This window comes from Epinephelus fuscoguttatus, linkage group LG5 (assembly GCF_011397635.1).
Source record: "Epinephelus fuscoguttatus linkage group LG5, E.fuscoguttatus.final_Chr_v1".
NCBI classification, from domain to species: domain Eukaryota; kingdom Metazoa; phylum Chordata; class Actinopteri; order Perciformes; family Serranidae; genus Epinephelus; species Epinephelus fuscoguttatus.
The window spans coordinates 44,368,498-44,389,347 of NC_064756.1; the positions used below are offsets into that span (position 1 = coordinate 44,368,498).

General features: G+C 40.4%; 1 protein-coding gene across 1 annotated transcript in view; it reads left to right on the plus strand.

Annotated features, from left to right (window-relative positions):
* Nucleotides 1-20,850, plus strand: part of brip1 (BRCA1 interacting helicase 1) — a 215,084-nt gene that overhangs the window by 160,472 nt on the left and 33,762 nt on the right. The gene's annotated exons all lie outside the window — the stretch shown is intronic.

Genomic DNA, 20,850 nt, shown 5'->3' on the forward strand with positions numbered 1-20,850 from the left:
ACCTGTTTTTTTGACATTCAAAGAACTTCTAAGAAAATGAACTTCTTGGCAACCAGACCAGGCATCTAATTGAGACAGGCCTTTATTTGTCAAAATGTGTAGCCACACCAGGCTAGTAAAAGAGACTGGGTGTTTCATTGGGACTAGGTTTTTAATATAAGTTTCATGATATATACACAATTAATACTACTGTATTTTTACCCACAGTGTAGAAATTGATATATCTGTAATAATAAATGTGCATAATGAGAAATCCTCCCATATATGAATGGACACGTAATGGGCAAATCAAATTGCCCCACGGGGACATTGAAGTTTTACCTTACCTTATATATGGGTAAAATAAAAATGTCTCAATGTCTCTTTTTTTCCCTTTTTTTTAAGTAAAAAAAGGAAGCCCTGTCAGAGGCTGTTGCAGCAGATAGTATTTCTGCAGCATTCTGTTGTTACCATCATTGTGGCTGCGAAATATAGAGCAGAAGACAGGGGAAGAGTGGCAGGCCAGAGGTGGCAGGTGGCTTCTTGCCACCCGTCTTGGCGTGATGGTTACTGTGATATTTGGGGGCTGAATAATTTATGCTGCAACAACACGTCTCCCCTCGCCACTGCAAAATGTGGCTCCTGGCTGCATGTTTCATTAATGCTGTCACCTCCAAACCCCCTACATAATTCAGCAGGCACTAGAGAAGCTGCGATGTGTCACCAAACAGCTCACAGACACCAGGGACACAGGGAAAAAGATAGAGGGAGGCCGGATGCTGGGGAGGTGAAAGATGGTGAGATAGTAAAGGTAAGAAAGGGGAAGTGTATAAGTGCGAGAAAGACTACAGCTCACTGTTTCTATCTACTTGTTTTACCACACTGTCCCACTTGGCAGAAAGATCCGGCCCACTTTAACATGTCACTGGCAACAGCTTAGCATAGCACGTACCATGCCTGGAAAAGGCAATAAATTATTCACACTTTGTTGTGCCCTCTTCTGTGCTGAATACTTCTAATTCCATTTATGTTGTGTGGACATCGTGACAATGGTCCTTTTAAGATCTTTTGTTTAAGTCTGAAAGTGGCGGGCAACAATGAAATTCACTTAGATTTGAACACTTCACACTGTTTTTCTTTTTTTTTTTAAGACAAGAAGACCGGCAGCTTATGTTTTAGAGATGCACTGAAATCCTATAAAGCCAAGAGAGCTATATTGTAATGTCCATTAATCTCAGTAAGTAAAGGTAATTCTGTTTTGTCCTGCAAAATAAAAATGACCTCAAACCCATACTGATACATTCTGATCATAGTGTCTCTTGCATATAATTATTTCCAAAAACATGTCCTTTTCTTAAATAAAATGTCATTTATAGTGCTTAACTTATCTGGCATGTGCAAAAGTTGTTTTTGCAGTAGTTCTCAGAATGTTAAATTTTAGGGCCTTGGCTAACTGCTACCTGTAATTTTCAAGCTTTTTTGTCTTTAAGTCCTACAAAGAGCCTTTATATTGACATTTTATAGCCCAGCCCAGTAACTAAACAGCAGGTCTCTGACAGATGTTGTCCCTGAATTATTCATTTTTGTGTCTGTAATTTTTGTGTTTAGTGTAGCACTCTCACATGGCTGAAAGCCTTGGCTAAATGTGCTGAATATGCATTTGACTGCACAGTAAAACACTGTGCTTCACACCTACATCAATGCAGTTTGATTTAACAGACCAGTCTTGAGATGTGCATTGTCTATATCACTGCTGACAGGAGCAATAAAAGTAACACCTTTAGTTGAATATAGTCCAAAATGAATGGATTTTTTTTTAAACAATATTTTTTATTAATTTTTTCACTTTTACAAGTAAAGGGTGGATACATAATATGGTCCACAGGAATGAAAAGCAAAACAAGTGGACAAAAAAACCAAACAAACAAACAAACAAACAAAAAAAAAACCCATCAGCTCAGATCTATATAAATAATACTTGGGGTTACAATAAAAATGTATGGTATGAGCAGTCAAGAAAATCCCTGCAACATTATATTAGAGACACCAGGCTCTACATAGTTCAAATAGGGTTCCCAGACTTTATAGAATTGGTCTGTTTTTAAATGTAATATGCATGTAAGGTACTCTAATGGCACTAGATCAAACACTACCCCTTGCCAGCCTTTAACAGTTGGTACCTTTTCATTGATCCATTGTAACAAAATATTCTTCCTCGCTGCATAAGTAAGAACACAATACAGCCTCTTATTATGTTTTGATGTTAAACGTCGACTTGGGAGGCCCAGTATGAGAGACACAGGGTCCATCTCCAGTTTTAAACCAAATATCTTCTCCATTTCAAATAATACATGAGATCAATACATTTGCATTTTCCGACATGACCAAAAACAATGAGTTAGGGTACCAGTTTCTATCTTGCATTTAAGGCACGTGGGCGAGAAAGTAGGATTGAAATAATGTCTGCGGTTGGGGGATATGTGCATTCTGTGTATAATTTTTAACTGTATTGCTTGGGCACCAAAATGAATGGATTAATTGGTCAAACACAGTTTGAATCAGCATATGCCTACATTTTCTGCATGAGTGTTGATTAAATATGAGAATAGGATTTAGCAGAATGGGTTACTAGTGACTGGAAACATTGGACGGTAATTGGTGTTTATACAGATGTAGTTGGGGCTTAAAAAATGAGTTGTGATTTAGAAGCCTGCTTTGCCATAAGAAGAATAGAAATGTATTGTCACTGTTAAAAACAATGGAACACAGTTTGGCAGCTCCAGCATGACAGCAGCATCATAATTAAATATACACACATTCAAGAATAAAGCATAAATAGATCATTTGGAAGATAAAAATGACCCTTAGCAAAGAAAACTGACTCTTGGGTGCTGGAATGTCACCCCTCTGGTGGGAAGGGTGCTGTAGTTAGTGCAATACTCACTACATATTGTTAAGCTTGCCTCGACACACAACAGTGACCCCTTTGAGAATCGACTAGTAAAAAGTGGGATGCTGTTGTTGGAAGAAGAACCAGTGGTTGAGTCCCCGTTCAACACTGAGCCACAGGGAGAAAGGCTCTGATTGTTGTTTGTTGATTGATTGATTGATTGATTGATTACTTTATTATCAGAATTCATTCTGAAATTTGTCTTGCATCCAAGACACTTGTTTCTCATCTCAGAGTTCATTACAAATTACAAAAATATAACGTTAAACATCCATAAGACAAGACATATCATCAGACAAAATATACCATCAGACATGTGACATGTGCTGTATCCAACATCAAAGTAGCTGTGGTGCTTCCCAGCCCCTGCACTAACAACTATTCAACATTTTAATAGACTGAGGAATAAAAGAGTTCCTCAGTCTGTTTAATCTAACTCTGGGGACTCTATATCTCCTGTTGGATGGCAACAACTGATACTCTTATGTTACAACCCAGCTCGCAGGGGAAAGGAAAGCAACACAAAAACCCAGATGTTAAAAGGTAAAGCAGTTTATTGTAACTTAAATTAAGGAAAACTGGTTAACAATAAAAGGAGAACAAACCAAGGAAGAGGGCCGGTAGGTACTGTTTAACTCAAAAACAAAATATAATGGACTTCCGGTGACGATATGGAGAGGAAAGGGTGGGTGCTGAGGACGCTGCGATGCTCCAACTATATTCGCCAAATAATATAAGTTGAATGAATAACTTAATGTGAACTCATACAGTGGTCTGAAAGGGAAAACTTATGAAGAGGTCAAAAAATCCACGTGGGAGGAATAATACGGGTCCGAAAATCGATAAACTCCTATTGACGTCACCTCAAGCTAACCAAGTAGCTGAAGCTAAGAGAGCAGCTACAGCTATCAGACAGCTATCTGTCGGCAGCCAGCAACACGCAGGGGGACAGCTCCGAAATACTAAACGAAATCCGTAACATGAATCAAGGTCTGCAACAACAGATACAGAAGGTGGGCGACGACGTGACAACAATTAAAGTAAGTCTGGACTCATTGAAAGCAGATGTAGCTAAGCTAGGCTCCAGAACTAGCGAGGCAGAGGCCAGAATTTCGCAGCTAGAGGACAAGAATACGCAACTCGTCAATAAATCACAAAGTATGGAGGGCAAAATCACACAGCTCCAGGCTCGCATCGAATACCAGGAAAATTACAGCAGATGAAACAACATTCACATTAAGGAGTGCCAGAGGAAACGGAGAAAGAGCAGAGTATGGATGAATGTGTGAAGGACTTGTTACAGTGTTTGTTTGTGGACACTTCGGAAGATCCAGGCACCCCAATAGTATGTCTCTGCAGACCCGGAGACTGCAGATTCAGACCCGCAGTTCTGGACCCGCAGTTCTAGACCCCTTGTTTTTTTTTTGTTGTCCAGTGTCCCCTACTGGACGGCTGTATAACTGCAACTAAATCAGCGTCTCACCCAAACACCACTGTTTGAAAGAAGTTACACTTTTAATGCTTTATTACAATTTTAAAAATTTATTACACCCGAATAAAAATACCAAGACTTAATTGTTGATTTATGCCTGGGTGCTGTTCTGCATTATTATTGTTTGCTGGTTGTTTTGTATGGTTTGATCCAACTGTTTTAGTTATTGCACTGCATCGATCAAATCCGCTACAACATAACCGACAAAAATACATTTCTGATCTTCTGCACTGGATGAGCTTAATTTCTGTCCACAAAATCTCTAAATATATGCTATAGAGTAATATCAGTGTAGTGATATAAACACACGTGATATATAATATAATGAATAATGAAGGAAAAATGTGTGTAGGTGTATTACATGATATACAGTACAGGCCAAAAGTTTGGACACACCTTCTCATTCAATGCGTTTTCTTTATTTTCATGACTATTTACATTGTAGATTCTCACTGAAGGCATCAAAACTATGAATGAACACATGTGGAGTTATGTACTTAACAAAAAAAGGTGAAATAACTGAAAACATGTTTTATATTCTAGTTTCTTCAAAATAGCCACCCTTTGCTCTGATTACTGCTTTGCACACTCTTGGCATTCTCTCCATGAGCTTCAAGAGGTAGTCACCTGAAATGGTTGGTGGACTTTTTCCCTGACTTTTCTAAGGATGTGCAGGACAAGAGGAATAAATTCACAGAGGTCAGACGTATGTGCATGAAGTGGAGGCTGCAGTATTCCATGCAATATCCAGCGGTGTTTTGGGTCACGGTCGGAGGGAAAAGGCACAGGTTTGAGGACGCATCAGCATTGAAGAGATGGGTCGAGGAATATCATCCGACAGAGGAAGTGGAATAGCTCTGTATCAATAAGGACGATAAGGTAGCAGATGTGACATATTCTAATCAGGGACTGTAAGCAGTATACTGCACAACACACCGTGCACAGTTATCAACATATAATACAACATGCAGAATACACGCACCCATTGACATAACTGAGTTGGCGTTATACTGAGTAGATCCTTCTTATTTGAACACCTGTGTTGCCATATGTGTTTATGTTGGCTTGTTAAATAACCACTTGAACTCAATCAACCCACATTGTGGACTTTCTGGGTCATCATTCGACCAGAACTTTAATTTGTGAAAACATGATGGTGCGCTTTGATTTTGATTTGATTCAGATTTCTTTATTGACCATATACACTTTGATATTTATGTTATTATGCTTAATATTTACCACAACTAAATAACTTGAAATGTTATTTTCTGCCTGCTATAAAATTTTTCCCAGGCCATAAGTAAGTAACTAAGTATGTTAGTAAGATTTGTATACAAGATAGTTGGAGCAACAGTGCTCTGACCTCGAGACACGTCATGAGGACTATGGTTTTGTTTGGTGGGGCAGGAGGGGGGCAAAATGGGGGATTTGTTCAGAGGGGTTTCTAAGTTTTTGTAAAGGGAGGGGCCGTCAGTCTAGGTTTTGGTGTTCTTTTATGCACTACTCAGGGATAAAAGTAACTGAAGTTAATTGGTCCAGGATTTTTAATGCAGAAAAATATACTAGGTCAGATAGTTATGGGTCCTAATATGATCAAAATTTCTTCTTGGAATGTAAATGGTCTGGATTCATATGTAAAAAGGTGAAAAGTTTTAAACTATCTGAAACAAAGGGACTCCAACGTGATCATGCTTCAGGAGACACATCTTTTGGAAAACGATACACCTAGAATCCATGACAGATGGATCAAATGTGCTTATCACAATAATTTCACTCAAAAAAAGGCAGGACAAATGTAATTTTATGTAACGTATATGCACCTAACACAGAAGATCCAGATTTTTTTCTACAACTTAAGAAAATCATATTGGATTTTGGTAATTTCCCAGTGATTCTAGGAGGGGATTATAACCGAATACTTGATGTGTTTCTAGATAGATCTGGCTGGGGCATCACCAGACCATCCAAGATTCCGGAAGCTATTAAATCACTATGTAAGGATATAGGGCTTCATGATGGCTGGATATTTTTAAACCCTGATGCCCGAGATTACACATTCTATTCACACAGACGCTCAGTTTATTCGCGTATTGATTATTTCCTGATTTCACATGCTCTGATTGAAAATACTGGTACTTGTAATATAGGCACAATAGCCATGACAGACCATGCTCCTGTTGATCTAGTTGTTGCCTTAGGTGAGGCACAAGAGAGATCTAAAGGATGGTGAATGAACACAAGTGTGTTACAGAATGAGAATCTGTGCGCTAATCTTAAAAAACATATTAAAACATTCTTCGAAATAAACAATGGTACAGCCAATCAGATTATTGTATGGGATACTTTTAAATCTTATATACGGGGTATCATTATACAGCAAACAGCCTTAATAAAGAAACAGGATAAGATAAAAATGACTCAATATGAAGAAGAAATTAAAAGGCTAGAAAGTGAAATTTGGGAAAAGCCAAACAATGCTAGCCTTGCTAATTTAGTTAAGACTAAATACAAACTAAATACTATACTCACAAAAAAGCAGAATATTCTCTCTATGGATTAAAACAAAAATGATACGAATCTGGTGAAAAAGCCAGTAAACTACTGGCCAGTCAGTTGAAAGCCAAAGAAGCTGCTCATCAAATAGGGACAATTAGAGACAAAACTGGTGCTCTCATTACAAATCACAAAGAAATCAACAGTGTGTTTTAAACAGTTCTATGCAGAGCTTTATAGGTCAGAGGGTGAACTGGACTTAGATAAAGCACAAAAATTCTTTGAACATTTAAATCTCCCTAAGCTATCAGAAGAAGATATGAGGTATCTGGAACGTCCGATAACACTTGAGGAGGTGAATAAAACAATACAATCCCTGCCTTCGGGGAAAACCCCAGGTATAGATGGGATCCCAAGTGAATTTTACAAGCGGTTTGCAGAGGATCTTGGCCCTGAGATGCTCAAAACATTAAGCTCAGCCATTGATATGGGACAACTCCCACCTTCGATGACAGAGTCAATAATTACCCTTATATTGAAAAAGGGAAAAGACCCCCTGGAGTTTGGAAGTTATAGGCCAATTAGCTGGATTAGCCTATGCTGTGATTAAAAAAAAAAAACTTTTTACAAAAATCTTTGCAATCAGAATAAACAATATAATAGCTTCCATCATTCATCCAGATCAGGTGGGGTTTGTGAAAGGCAGGACCCCCTCAGATAGTCTCAGACGCTTCCTTCATTTAATCTGGAAAGTCAAGGACTTAGATACTCCAACAGCTGCTTTGTCTCTAGATGCAGACAAAGCATTTGATCGTGTTAGCTGGAGCTACCTCATTTTTGCCTTATAAGAATTTGGTTTTGGTTTGGGACTTCAGAACATTATTAAAGGGATAGTTCGACATTTTGGCAAATTCGCCTATTGTCGTAATCCCTATAGTCATATGAGTAGGTACATTACCTTTAATTGTTAGTGCATGCTATTCTGAGATCGGTGGGGCAGAGCTGCCCACTGAAATGGAGGTGAACGGTACAGGTCCCTCTCTCCCTCAAAACTAATCAAATACACCATCAAATGACTCCAAAACGCTCTTGTGGACGACTTGTAGCTTACACATCCACCACACTATGAAATAATTATGTAATATTACGAGACAGAGTTGTTTTGAAGCCAAATGCACAGCCGGAACTACATTCCAGACATACAGTACTTGCTGGACGGAGTGATTTCAAACAGCGTATGTTTAGTGCAGTTACTCCCGTCATCAAAACAACAAGTTTGTTGAGAAGAAGCCAGAATATACAGAGGAAGAGTTACAGGTTTTGGAAGAGGAGAGAGCAAGAAGAGAGGCTGAGGCTGCTGAGCAACCAGGGGATGAGGGGAGACCCAGAGCCGGTGGTGTAAATGTGGGGCTTACTGGCCACTTTATTAGGTACACCTGTGCAGTATAAATATAGTGTAGTAACATAGAGTACAAAATAATCACCGGAACACGGGGAGAACATGCTAACTCCACACTCATAAATCACCACAACTCCTGAGGGAACAACAACATAAAATGTTCCCTAGCAGTCTGTATATTCCCAACAATGAGAAGTAATGCCAGTCACTTCACTATATGCTCTGGGCAAGCACTTATCCATAACATAACCACAACAACATTTGCATTTTAGCCTTATTTACCATGCTTGGGTTGTAGGCTAATGTTACTCAACATGGAGGTAACGTTACAGCAGAGAGATTGCTGAGCAAAATACACAACGATCACTTACCACGTCTGCTCGTTTTGTGATGCCGACAGATGGTATGACAGTATCTTTCAAGAAAAGCGTTTGAACCATTCCTGAGCTTCTGCGCTCCATCCTTTCAGCGTAGTCCTCCGGTAAAAAATGGCAGGAGCAAACAAACATTTTCCGGATCATTTCCACAGGCGTGTTGGGGTCAGTGTCCAGCACTAATAGCCATTGTTTCATCCTGTCTATATTTTTGGTATGGACTACGTGAAACTTCACTCTGCTCCATGTCGGCTTGTCACTGCAACCTTTTACAATACATGTGTAAACCATGATTTACAAAAACACTTGTAAACTTTCCTCAAACCTTCTGGTGCGTCCAGCTGACGATACCGCAAATGGCTACAAGCAATAACAACGACACTGTCTCAGCTGCGCGCTGTGTCACTCCGCCCAGTGGTTTACTCAAGAAAGTAGTTCCAAGTATTTGCTTCATGTGTCGTAATGTTACTTAATTATACATTATTATTTCATAGCGTGGGGAATGCACAAGCCATGTGTTGTCCACTAGCGCGTTTTGGAGTCATTTGATGGTGTATTTGATTAGTTTTGAGGGAGAGAGAGGGCTGTACCATTCACCTCCATTTCAGCGGGCAGCTCTGTCCCACCGATCTCAGAACAGCACGCACTGACAATTAAAGGTAATGTACCTACTCATTTGACGATAGGGATTATGGCAATAGGCGAATTTGCCAAAATGTTGAACTATCCCTTTAAGCTCATCTATAGCCAGCCTAAATCTATGGTAACAACTAATGGTCTGAGGTCAGAGGCTTTTGTAGCAGGACGAGGGACAAAACAGGGAGACCCACTCTCACCACTTTTGTTTATTATAGCACTGGAACCCCTTGCAGAAGCCGTAAGATCAAACAAATCAATCACAGGAATAACAGTGGGTGGTCAAGAAAACAAATTATTAATTTTTGCAGATGACATTTTCGGATCCTCAGAAGTCGGTGCCCGCCAGTTTGGAAACTATCAACTCATTCTCATCCATATCGGGATACATGACCAATTGGAATAAGTCTGAAGTGATGCCACTTTCCAAAAGCTGTTACAAAAGTAATTTTCTAAACTGGAAATTTAAGTGGGTTGCTAAAAATTTAAAATACCTTGGGATCCTTTTGAATCCAGGACTAGTGAATATGATATTGGATAACTTCAATCCAGTATTGACTAAAATAGAACTTCTACTCAAGGGATGGGATAAATTACAAATATCATTATGGGGGAGAATACAAGATATAAAAATGGTCATAGCCTCAAAGTTGAACTACCTTTTAAGCATGATACCGTTAAATATCCCAGTGACCATTTTCAAAACCATAGATAAAATGTTCAGTCAGTTTATCTGGACTGGGAAAAGGGTGAGAAGGAAAATTACAAGACTACAAGCTAAAGTAGAATGTGGCGGTCTGAGATTCCCTAATATGAGGCTCTTACCAGGAAGCATTTATAGGGGCCCAGATAACATCCCTACTCTCAAATAGAAAGGACAAACCTCTATGGGCGAATTTAGAAGAAGAATTAAATGCTCCATTTAAAGCAGCAGACTATCTGAGCCATAGGCCAACGTTACAAGGACAGAATCCTATAATCTCTAATACAAGGGACATCTGGCACCATATGCATAAGAAAGAAGGAGTATCTCCTTTTCTTACAGGCTCATCATCAATATGGAATAACCCTTTATTAAAAATAGGGGGAAAGGTGTTCTTCTGGAGAGAGTGGCATACTAAAGGAATCAAGCATATCCAATGTCTCTCTGACAACAATATTTTAAAATCATTTGAAGAATTAAAGGAAACATACGACCTGCATAACAGAGATTTCTGGAAATTCTTACAGCTCAGGGATTGCATGTCTAAGGCAGCCCCCATAGGTGTTGAGCTGCCAATCCAATCTCCTATCTCCTCTAAATTTATATTATTAAGTACAATGCCTCACCTTGTGGGTAAAATTTATAATCATCTTATTAGTGGGTTTAAGGGTAATACAACAGGCTTAAAGGTTGTGTGGGAAAGAGACTTGGGAATAACTTATGAGGAGGAAGAATGGAGCAGATTGACTGGGGAGATGCTAAGTCCAATGAGAGATGCCAGGTCCAAACTCATCCAGTTTAAAATATTCAATAGACTATACTGGACACCAGTGAGGATGAATAGGCTTGGGTTGAGTGAGTCAAACCTGTGTTGGCGCTGCAGAACAGATAAAGTAAAAGATAAATTCATTTTATTCATTTCAATTCATTTCATTTTGTTTATTGTTTTAATGGTACCATTATATACATTCAAATGAAATCCACATCAACTGTATATTGACTGTATGTGTATAGGTGGTGCTCACATTGTCACAGGTCAGTTTATTTTTGTCATAATTCAGTGATGTGTAGAGAACCCTCTCACCTAGAGGTGTGTTGGTTTTAGTTATTTTGTGAACATATGATGTGTACTTGTTAACACAAAACTAATAAAAAGTAAAATAAGAAAAAAAAATACATAAAAAGAGGACTCACTACGATCTTAACCTACGATCTGACTAATCAAAAATAAAAGGAAAACAAATTCTGATTATCAGAATCACAATATCTTTATTGTCATTGTAACAGGTACAACGAAATTTCAGTGCAGTCCTTGACAGTGCAAAATGAGCTAATAAATAAATAGTTTAAAAAAAAAAAAAGAGAGAAATCTAATCTAGCTTTTGAAAACAAACTACAACAAAACAGCAACCCTGCACCTAATGTTTCTAATACAGATACTTATCTATGTGTGGATGAAAATGTGTGGAATCAGTCAAACCAAATATATTCGGCCGAATATTGCAAAAAAATCCACACATTCGGTATTCGGTGGAATAAGTTAAAAGCAAGGCCGAATAATAGTGGCGTGATTTGATAACGCAATCGTGTCTTGACGGGCAGAGTAAAATGTCGGCAGTGTGGCGATCCGTCCGTCACCGCACTCGCATTTGCGACTAAAAATAGTTTTGAGCGAGCAAAATAGGTTTAAATCATTCAGCACGCTGTGCGAGCAGCCTACAGATTTCAACCACCAGCAGAAACGAAAGGCGAATCCCACCGGTTGTGGGTTGAACGGGGGTCACAGACACAGACAGTCATGCATTCCTGTCAATTACAGTCGCCATCGGCTTACCAGGCGACGGAGAAGTCGGCTCCAATAATATCCTCTTCTTGGCGTGTGGACTGCCCAGAAGTACCTGAACAGCCGAGCCAGCCGAACACAGACCGTACGTGATGTGTCAGAGGAGAAATGAGCCGTTCACGGCCCACAAACCTCACCGCACTTTAGGGACTGTTCTTTACTTATGAAGGGACTTGTCAGGGGAGGAGGGTGGCTGGTTGATTCTTATTTTATTTATTTATTTTATTTTGATCTCCCCTATGTTCATCACTTATTGATGCTGTTTTTGAAGTATGAATAAGTCAATCAGTAATTTATTCCATTGAAATATCAGTGATGTATTATAGAAAAATGATTTATCTTTTTATAAATGACAAAAGGCACATCTGTCTCATTTTCGCTGTGGTATCGTGATACTACTCAGAATCATGATATTTTCATTGGTATCGTACAGTGGGTCCCAATTTTGGTACCATGACAACACTAATCTGGAGGGGGTTCATCTGCAAAAACTAATGAAAAACTAAACAACGATATTCGGTATTCGGTACTCGGTATTCGGCCAAACACTTAATATTATTTGGCTTCGGTTTCGGCCACAAATTTTCATTTCAGTGCATCCCTAGTTTTCAGGATATATGCGCTAAGATTACCTGGTCCCGTGGCCTTCCTCTGATTTAACCTTTTAAAAATATTTCTCACCTACTCAACAGCAACATCAATCCTATCTAAGTCATATGGAACAACTGTTTCAGTTATTTTAACAACAAGATCTGAATTGTTACCTTTTTCAAACCTAGCAAAGAACCCATTCAGTTGGTTTGCAAACTCTAATTTTCCCTCATTTTCTACCACCAGAGCTTTTTGGGTGGTTGACAGCCCAGTCATAGCTGTCATTGTGTCCCATAACTGTTTGCTACTTTTACTTCTATAAGCCTCATCTAATTTGAGCCTATGTTTCCTCTTTGCCTCCCATAGTTTACTTTTTAGACATGTTTCAGTTCTCCAGTGTCCTTATTTTTGAAGGCAATCCTCCTCAAATTTATAATGTGTTTAACATCCTTTGTTATGAACGTCTTGTTGTTTGGATATATTTTTATCTCCTTAGTTGGTATCACTGACTGTACACAAAAGTCTGTTACAGTTGTTGTTTCATCCAGGGAGTCATGATGAAACTCCTCCCACATAGTACAGTCAAATGATGCTTTCCGTTTTTCAATATTATCAGATGACCACGCTTTGATTACTTTTTTCTCTGGTTTAGAGCACTTCAGTTTAGTTTTATAAGTAGGTATAAGGTGAACCATATTATGATCTGAGGTGGCTATTGGTAGTCTTATTCTTGACACATATGCACCCTCCACATTTACAAAGCATTTGTCCGTGAGTTTATTCTTCCTAGTTTCACCCTTCACATATTGTTTGAATCCTGGCATTATTAAGCATGGCATTGCTCTGGCCTCTAGCACTACCGTAAGAAACCTCGGAGTAATATTTGACAAAGATTTGTCTTTTAATTCCCATTTAAAACAAACCTCACGGACGCGAAAATTAGGCCTATCGTGACCCGAAAAGATGCAGAAAAATTGGTCCACGCTTTTGTTACCTCTAGGCTGGATTACTGTAACTCCCTATTATCAGATAGCTCTAATAAGTCTTGAAAAACTCTCCAGCTAATTCAGAATGCAATGGCACATGTACTAACAGGAACTAAGAAATGAGATCATATTTCTCCTGTTATAGCTTCTCTGCACTGGCTCCCTGTAAAATCCAGAATTGAATTTAAAATCCTACTCTTAACTTACAAAGCTTTAAATGGTCAGGCTCTGTCATGTCTTAGAGAGCTCATAGTGCCTTATTATCCCACCAGAGCACTGCGCTCTGAGAATGCAGGGTTACTTGTGGTCTCTAAAGTCTCCAAAAGTAGATCAGGAGCCAGAGTCTTCAGCTATCAGGCTCCTCTCCTGTGGAATCATCTTCCTGTTGCGGTCCGAGAGGCAGACACTGTCTCCACATTTAAGACTAGACTTAAGACTTTCCTTTTTGGTAAAGCTTATAGTTAGGGCTGGCTCAGGCTTGCCTTGTACCAGCCCCTGGTTAGGCTGACTTAGGCCTAGTCTGCCGGGGGACATCCTATAATACACTGAGCACCTTCTCTCCTTCTCCCTCTCCTTTGCTAACACTCATGTCCTGTTACTGCATCTCGCTAACTCGGCTGTACTGCATGTCACTAACTCAGCTTCTTTTCCGGGACCTTTGTACTCCACTGTCTCGCAGGTTGTGCTGCTGCCGTGGTCATGCCTGATACCTCCTGCTGCTAATATAATTAGCAGGGCTTAAAGTACTCTGGCGTGGCGCTGGATTTCCGGCTTGACGGACATTTCTAATATATTTATTTTTTTAATTTTTTTTTTTTTTTTTTTTTTGTGACAATAACTTGGCACAAGTTAGCATTTAATGAATCATCTTCTGATTTTCAGCAAAGCACGTGGGTAGTTCCACCAATAGTATAGTGTTATCAAACTCAGCTGGCCAATAAGAGCTGAGTGGGGAGGGTCTAAAAATGGCGTGCACACACACACACACACACACACACACACACACACACACACACACACACACGGACAGTTTCAACACACACTACTTCCAAGCACATGTTGTTTAGGTGTTCATTACAGCCTGATATCCAAATGACTGTGGGTGAATGTGCAACAGAAATGGACAATTGAACTGCGTTTGAATGATTAGTTTGTGTTAGCTTGACCGCCAGCTATCGGACACAGAGAAAACAGCATGTCACGTGCATTTTGTGCAACAGGTGGATGCGGTAGTCTACCAGTAGAAAAGAGAGAAAGAGAGCTAAGTAGCGTTGGCAGGGTTGCCAACTGTCATGCATCTGGCATGTGACACACATTCACCTTCCATCTCATGGTCTCACTCTGCCCAACCACTTCTCACGCCAGCGACGAATGCTGGAAAATTTCAATGAATTCAATGAATTGAATTTCAATTTCAAACAGCCGGTGCACTGGGTGGGTGGAGTTGAAGTTTGCAGCCAGACTTCAGAGAGGGGAGAGGAGAGGAGAGGGGCAGACTCCGTCTGACTGGCGTACCGGTTGAGTGAAATGGAGTGCAGCCAAATGTTTCTGTGGAAAACTATTCTCTGATTGGTGCGCAATCCATATTTGCGCTTTGATTTGGCAGCTCTAGTCTCACAGTCAGCCGACTTCGTGGTCGTGTTGTGATCTGAAACAATTGCACAGACGAGACGTGTGCTGCTGGGCAGTGCTGCTGTGTGTTAACTATGTTCAGCAAACCAGCCAACAAGAAGCAAAAAATCTTGCACAGTTTCTCCCAAACAAACCATGTAAGTTGAGTAATGCTCTTGCATGTAGATAATGTTAGCTAAATGATGACTAATGAATAGATGCCAATATATCAAGTTAAGCTAGTTAACAAGAATACTAATGTTATTGTTACATACACTGAACAAAAATATAAACGCAACACTTTTGTTTTTGCTTCCATTTTTCATGAGCTGAACTCAAAGATCTAAAACATTTTCTATACACACAAAAGACCATTTCCCTCAAATATTGTTCACAAATCTGTCTAAATCTGTGTTAGTGAGCACTTCTCCTTTGCCGAGATAATCTATCCCACCTCACAGGTGTGGCATATCAAGATGCTGATTAGACAGCATGATTATTGCACAGGTGTGCCTTCGGCTGGCCACAATAAAAGGCCACTCTGAAATGTTCAGTTTTATCACACAGCACAATGCCACAGATGTCGCAAGTTTTGAGGGAGCGTGCAATTGGCATGCTGACTGCAGGAATGTCCACCAGAGCTGTTGCCCATGAATTGAATGTTCACTTCTCTACCATAAGCCGTCTCCAAAGGCGTTTCAGACAATTTGGCAGTACATCCACCTGGCCTCACAACCGCAGACCACGTGTAACCACACCAGCCCAGGACCTCCACATCCAGCATGTTCACCTCCAAGATCGTCTGAGACCAGCCACCCGGACAGCTGCTGCAACAATCGGTTTGCATAACCAAAGAATTTATTCACAAACTGTCAGAAAGCGTCTCAGGGAAGCTCATCTGCATGCTCGTCGTCCTCATCGGGGTCTCGACCTGACTGCAGTCCGTCGTTGTAACCGACTTGAGTGGGCAAATGCTCACATTCGATGGCGTCTGGCACGTTGGAGAGATGTTCTCTTCACGGATGAATCCTGGTTTTCACTGTTCAGGGCAGATGGCAGACAGCGTGTGTGGCATCGTGTGGATGAGCGGTTTGCTGATGTCAGCATTGTGGATCGAGTGGCCCATGGTGGCGGTGGGGTTATGGTATGAGCAGGCGTATGTTATGGACAACGAACACAGGTGCATTTTATTGATGGCATTTTGAATGCACAGAGATACCGTGACGAGATCCTGAGGCCCATTGTTGTGCCATTCATCCGCGACCATCACCTCATGTTGCAGCATGATAATGCACGGCCATGTTGCAAGGATCTGTACACAATTCCTGGAAGCTGAAAACATCCCAGTTCTTGCATGGCCAGCATACTCACCGGACATGTCACCCACTGAGCATGTTTGGGATGCTCTGGATCGGCATATACAACAGCGTGTTCCAGTTCCTGCCAATATCCAGCAATTTCGCACAGCCATTGAAGAGGAGTGGACCAACATTCCACAGGCCACAATCAACAACCTGATCATCTCTATGCGAAGGAGATGTGTTGCACTGCGTGAGGCAAATGGTGGTCACAACAGATACTGACTGGTTTTCTGACCCCCCCCAGACCTCTCCAATAAAGCAAAACTGCACATTTCAGAGTGGCCTTTTATTGTGGCCAGCCTAAGGCACACCTGTGCAATAATCATGCTGTCTAATCAGCATCTTGATATGCCACACCTGTGAGGTGGGATGGATTATCTCGGCAAAGGAGAAGTGCTCACTAACACAGATTTAGACAGATTTGTGAACAATATTTGTGAGATATGGTCTTTTGTGTATATAGAAAATGTTTTAGATCTTTGAGTTCAGTTCATGAAAAATGGGAGCAAAAACAAAAGTGTTGCATTTATATTTTTGTTCAGTGTATATTGAATCGCTTGCTAGCTAGTTTCATGCTAGGAAGAAACCCACTCCTTAATAAGAACTTGTGCTCACTATAGCTTTATACATATTTTTTTTCATCTTTATTGCTACACTAGAAAGAGCAGGGTCAGGGAGGAGACAGTGGACCAGAGGCCAGCAAGGATGATTATGCAGGGTCTTCATAGGTGAGGAGAGATTATAAGTGGCTGAGAAAAAATATCTGTAGCATAAAAGTGACGATTAATTTCCACAGCCATGTCAAAAGGCATTTGGGGAGCTTTGTAAATGTCAAAAATGAAATGAAATGGCCTAGGTCTAGGCACTATTAGACTTGCATTCTAGGCACTATTAGACTTGCATAGTCTAAAAATATATCATGAAATGCTCTTTAGACTACAATACAACAGAAAATATTATTATTCCCCAAGTAATATTTTAGTTAGATCTTAATCATAATATGTTCTACCATTTCAACCATGAATTTTGCTTTAAATCCAAAATGGGCCTTGTGTCTACAAAGTAATAGGCTATGTGCCACATAGGCAAGTCCTAGTTTCTGGTTTTAACTAGTTCAGTCACTCTGAGCTGAATGCAGGTTCACGTGTGAAGGCCCTGCAAGTCAGGGTGGCTTTGAATATATGTAGGTAGGTATGTGCCCATCTCCAGAATGCTACCCCTAAACCCACCAGAATGCAGGAAATCACATCTACCACATCCAAAATTTTCTGAGAGAGGACCCCCAGACCCCCACTAAACCACCATTGTCTCTCTCTGTATGGTATTTGTATGTAAGGTTTTAGGCCCTATCCATCTCCAGCAGGCGCCCCAAAAATCTGTTAGGATGCGGGGATCAGGATCGCATCTAACAAATCAGTTGACAAACAAAAATTTTATGTGTTGGCTTAAACAACGAAATTGTGCTCGGCCTCGCTGAATCTCACTCCAAGGTTTTTTGAAAAGTTGGCAACCCTGGTTGAAGTAGGGTAGAGCAGGGCAGAGAGATGGAAGCAAAATATATTAAACCCGGTGTTAATACAGCATAACTGAAAGGGGGGTTGAAAAATAAATGGAGGTGGGCATGGTTCGAGGAGGAGGACGCTGAGGGCAGACCATTGAACTGGGTGCTGGGTGCAAATACAGTGAAGAATCAACAAAACTGAGGTAACTGTGGGTCAATGGGTTATATGCACAGCAGCCATCTTTGATGAAATTATAGATGGACCTCTTCCGAGGACAATTGACAAAGATTGCCGCTGTACAAAAGATATACATTGTGTCATACGGATTACTGTTAATTTATCATGTTGATCTGTTCTGTACGACATGTATTGCACGCCTGTCCGTCCTGGAAGAGGGAATCCTCCTCAGTTCCTCTTCTTGAGGTTTCTACTATTTTTTTTCCCCCGTTAAAGGTTTTTCAAGTTTTCCTTATCCGTTGTGAGAGTCCTAAGGCTAGAGGGATGTCCTGTAAAGCCCTCTGAGGCAAACTGTGATTTGTGATATTGGGCTTTATAAATAAAATTGATTGATTGATTAAGTCCATTTTACACTGGTTCATATTGCTGGGGCCTCAGGATGTTGTTGCTGCAACGTGTGGACACAGTCTGCAATAGTGGCTGCTGCTCGCTTCGCATTGTGTAAACAACAAAAAGCAGCACTCGCCCCAATTTCTCTGGGCAAGTAGAATGGTCTTAGTGTCAGGTGCAAGATTTCAATGTCTTTGTCACAAATCCTGCCTTTCACGGTGTACTGATGGCACCACCGATCATTAATTAGGACGCAGATCCCGCCCCCTTTGGTTTTACAGGTGCTCGTGTCTCTGTCTGCTCTCACCAAAGTGAAGCTGTCAATTTCACAGGCCAAGTCTGACAACAAGGAATTTAACCAGCTCTCAGTAAAGCACAGCAATTATGCCTCCCGAAATTCTGAACAGTATCTCGTATAGGTGCGGTTCTCGTCCATTTTGTTGTTAACTGATGGCAGGTTTGCGAGGATCACAGATGGAAGTAGTCCTGAACTGTCCATGACATCCACTAGTTAGGTCCCGCAGCACACAAATAACAATGATTTAGTTGTATCATCAGATCTGCAGCACAACGTCTTTGGGGCAGAGAGAAGCAGACCTGTCATTTGATTACCACATGGTAGTGACTTGGGTAATAAGGATGCTGCTGCACAGATTCAGTAAAACCAAATATGCAGTGAGGGTGACCTGGAAATGTCTTGTGGAGGCTTCTGTCTGCAACTTCTCTAGGTCATTTTTCTAGAATAAGTTTTCCTGCATCCCAGGCAGATAGTTGATAGTAGAGGTTGACATCCAGAGTGGATATTATATATGCATTGGAGCTCTGATTCTCAGCCTGAGCCTGATTGGGCCTGATCCAGACCCACCAGGTTCAGGCTGGGCTGGGCTGGGCTATAATTTCTTATTATTGCCCCTGGGCCTGAATCAGATCGGGGTCCTGCCAAAAAAAAAAAAAAAAAAATTTTAGAGAGAGAGAGAGAGAGACTGCAAGGCAGGTATTTACACTAAAAACCTGATTATTGAAGTCTGGCTCTGAAGAGAGAGTAGACAAGTTCCACTTTCAGTTCAGTTTTAAATAGAATGTTTTTTTTTTAGCAAAGAGCCATGTGCTTATGAAGTACTGAGCATTTGACTGGATAAATGAGACCTGGGTTATAATGCGCTGGTTATATGAGAGTTTGTAAATGGATGTTTTGATATAATTTTGCTGTTAAACATTCAATTTCAACATTCAGTTAATAAATCAATATGTAAATCAATTTCCATGGAGGTGTGCCAAAAAAACAAACTTCTCTTCACAGATTTAAGGTAACAAGGCATGAATAACTGATAATAACTGATATAAATTGTCATTTTGTGTGTGAGGAATTCCTTGAAAAGACTTTACTTTATGGCTGCATTTATAGCACTGGTCCATTCCTCACCAGAAATTACCCTTGTTTCAAAAGATCTTGTTTTGTTATTTAATGGTAAATATAAAGGTAGTACCTTTTCTGCCAATGATTTAAAAATTACCAAATGAATTTATTGTACTTAAGTACTGTCAAATAGTACTGCTTAAGTTCTGCAGATATGATTATGTTGGCTGCAAGATATGATGCTTGATTTTGTCATCACCAGCCCTGTTGCATTTTTTTTTTTTTTTTTTTTTTTTTTTTTAAACCGGTGCAGGCATTTTTCCTCCATACTCTTCACCTTGTGGAGTCAGCTCCGTTCGAAGTGCAGCCTGGCAGATAATGGCTGTTGTGTTTAGGATTAGATCTGTCTAAAGTACATAACATGAATAATTGATCTCCCACCCAAGATTGCACTGGAAAGCTATTGGAGGACAAACAGTTTACTCAGTTGAAGACGCACGTAAGGGGGGTCCTTGTCGTTGTAACACTGCATATTTAGTGAATGTACCATGTTTTATTGATGCAGATGTCCTTGCCTGACTTGCTTTAGGAGACACCAACCTGACAAAATCTTCCCCATGCTTCATTTCACCACTAAGAGGCAATCACACTGGCATGCAAGAAATTATCTGCACTCTCATATAGTCCCATATCCCTGTCTGCCTTTGTTGTTTTCCTCAGTACTTCACATAGCCCACAGAGTACTTTCTGTTTAGTTTTGTGTGATGTTTTTAAGAAACACTTGAGCTGGCTGTTTGTGAAGGTAAATAGAGTAGGTATAGTGTTGGGGACAAGATGTCAGTGGACACTCCCCACCTACCGTTGTCTTGTGGCCTCATTTGCATCTAGCTCAGGCTTTACAGCTTGACACTATGGCCCGGTGAGAAGTTTTCTGCTGACTAAATCAAAAACTTCTACTTGACCCTTCTGACACATTTCCAAGCCAGTGAAACTGCTCTTTGATTGT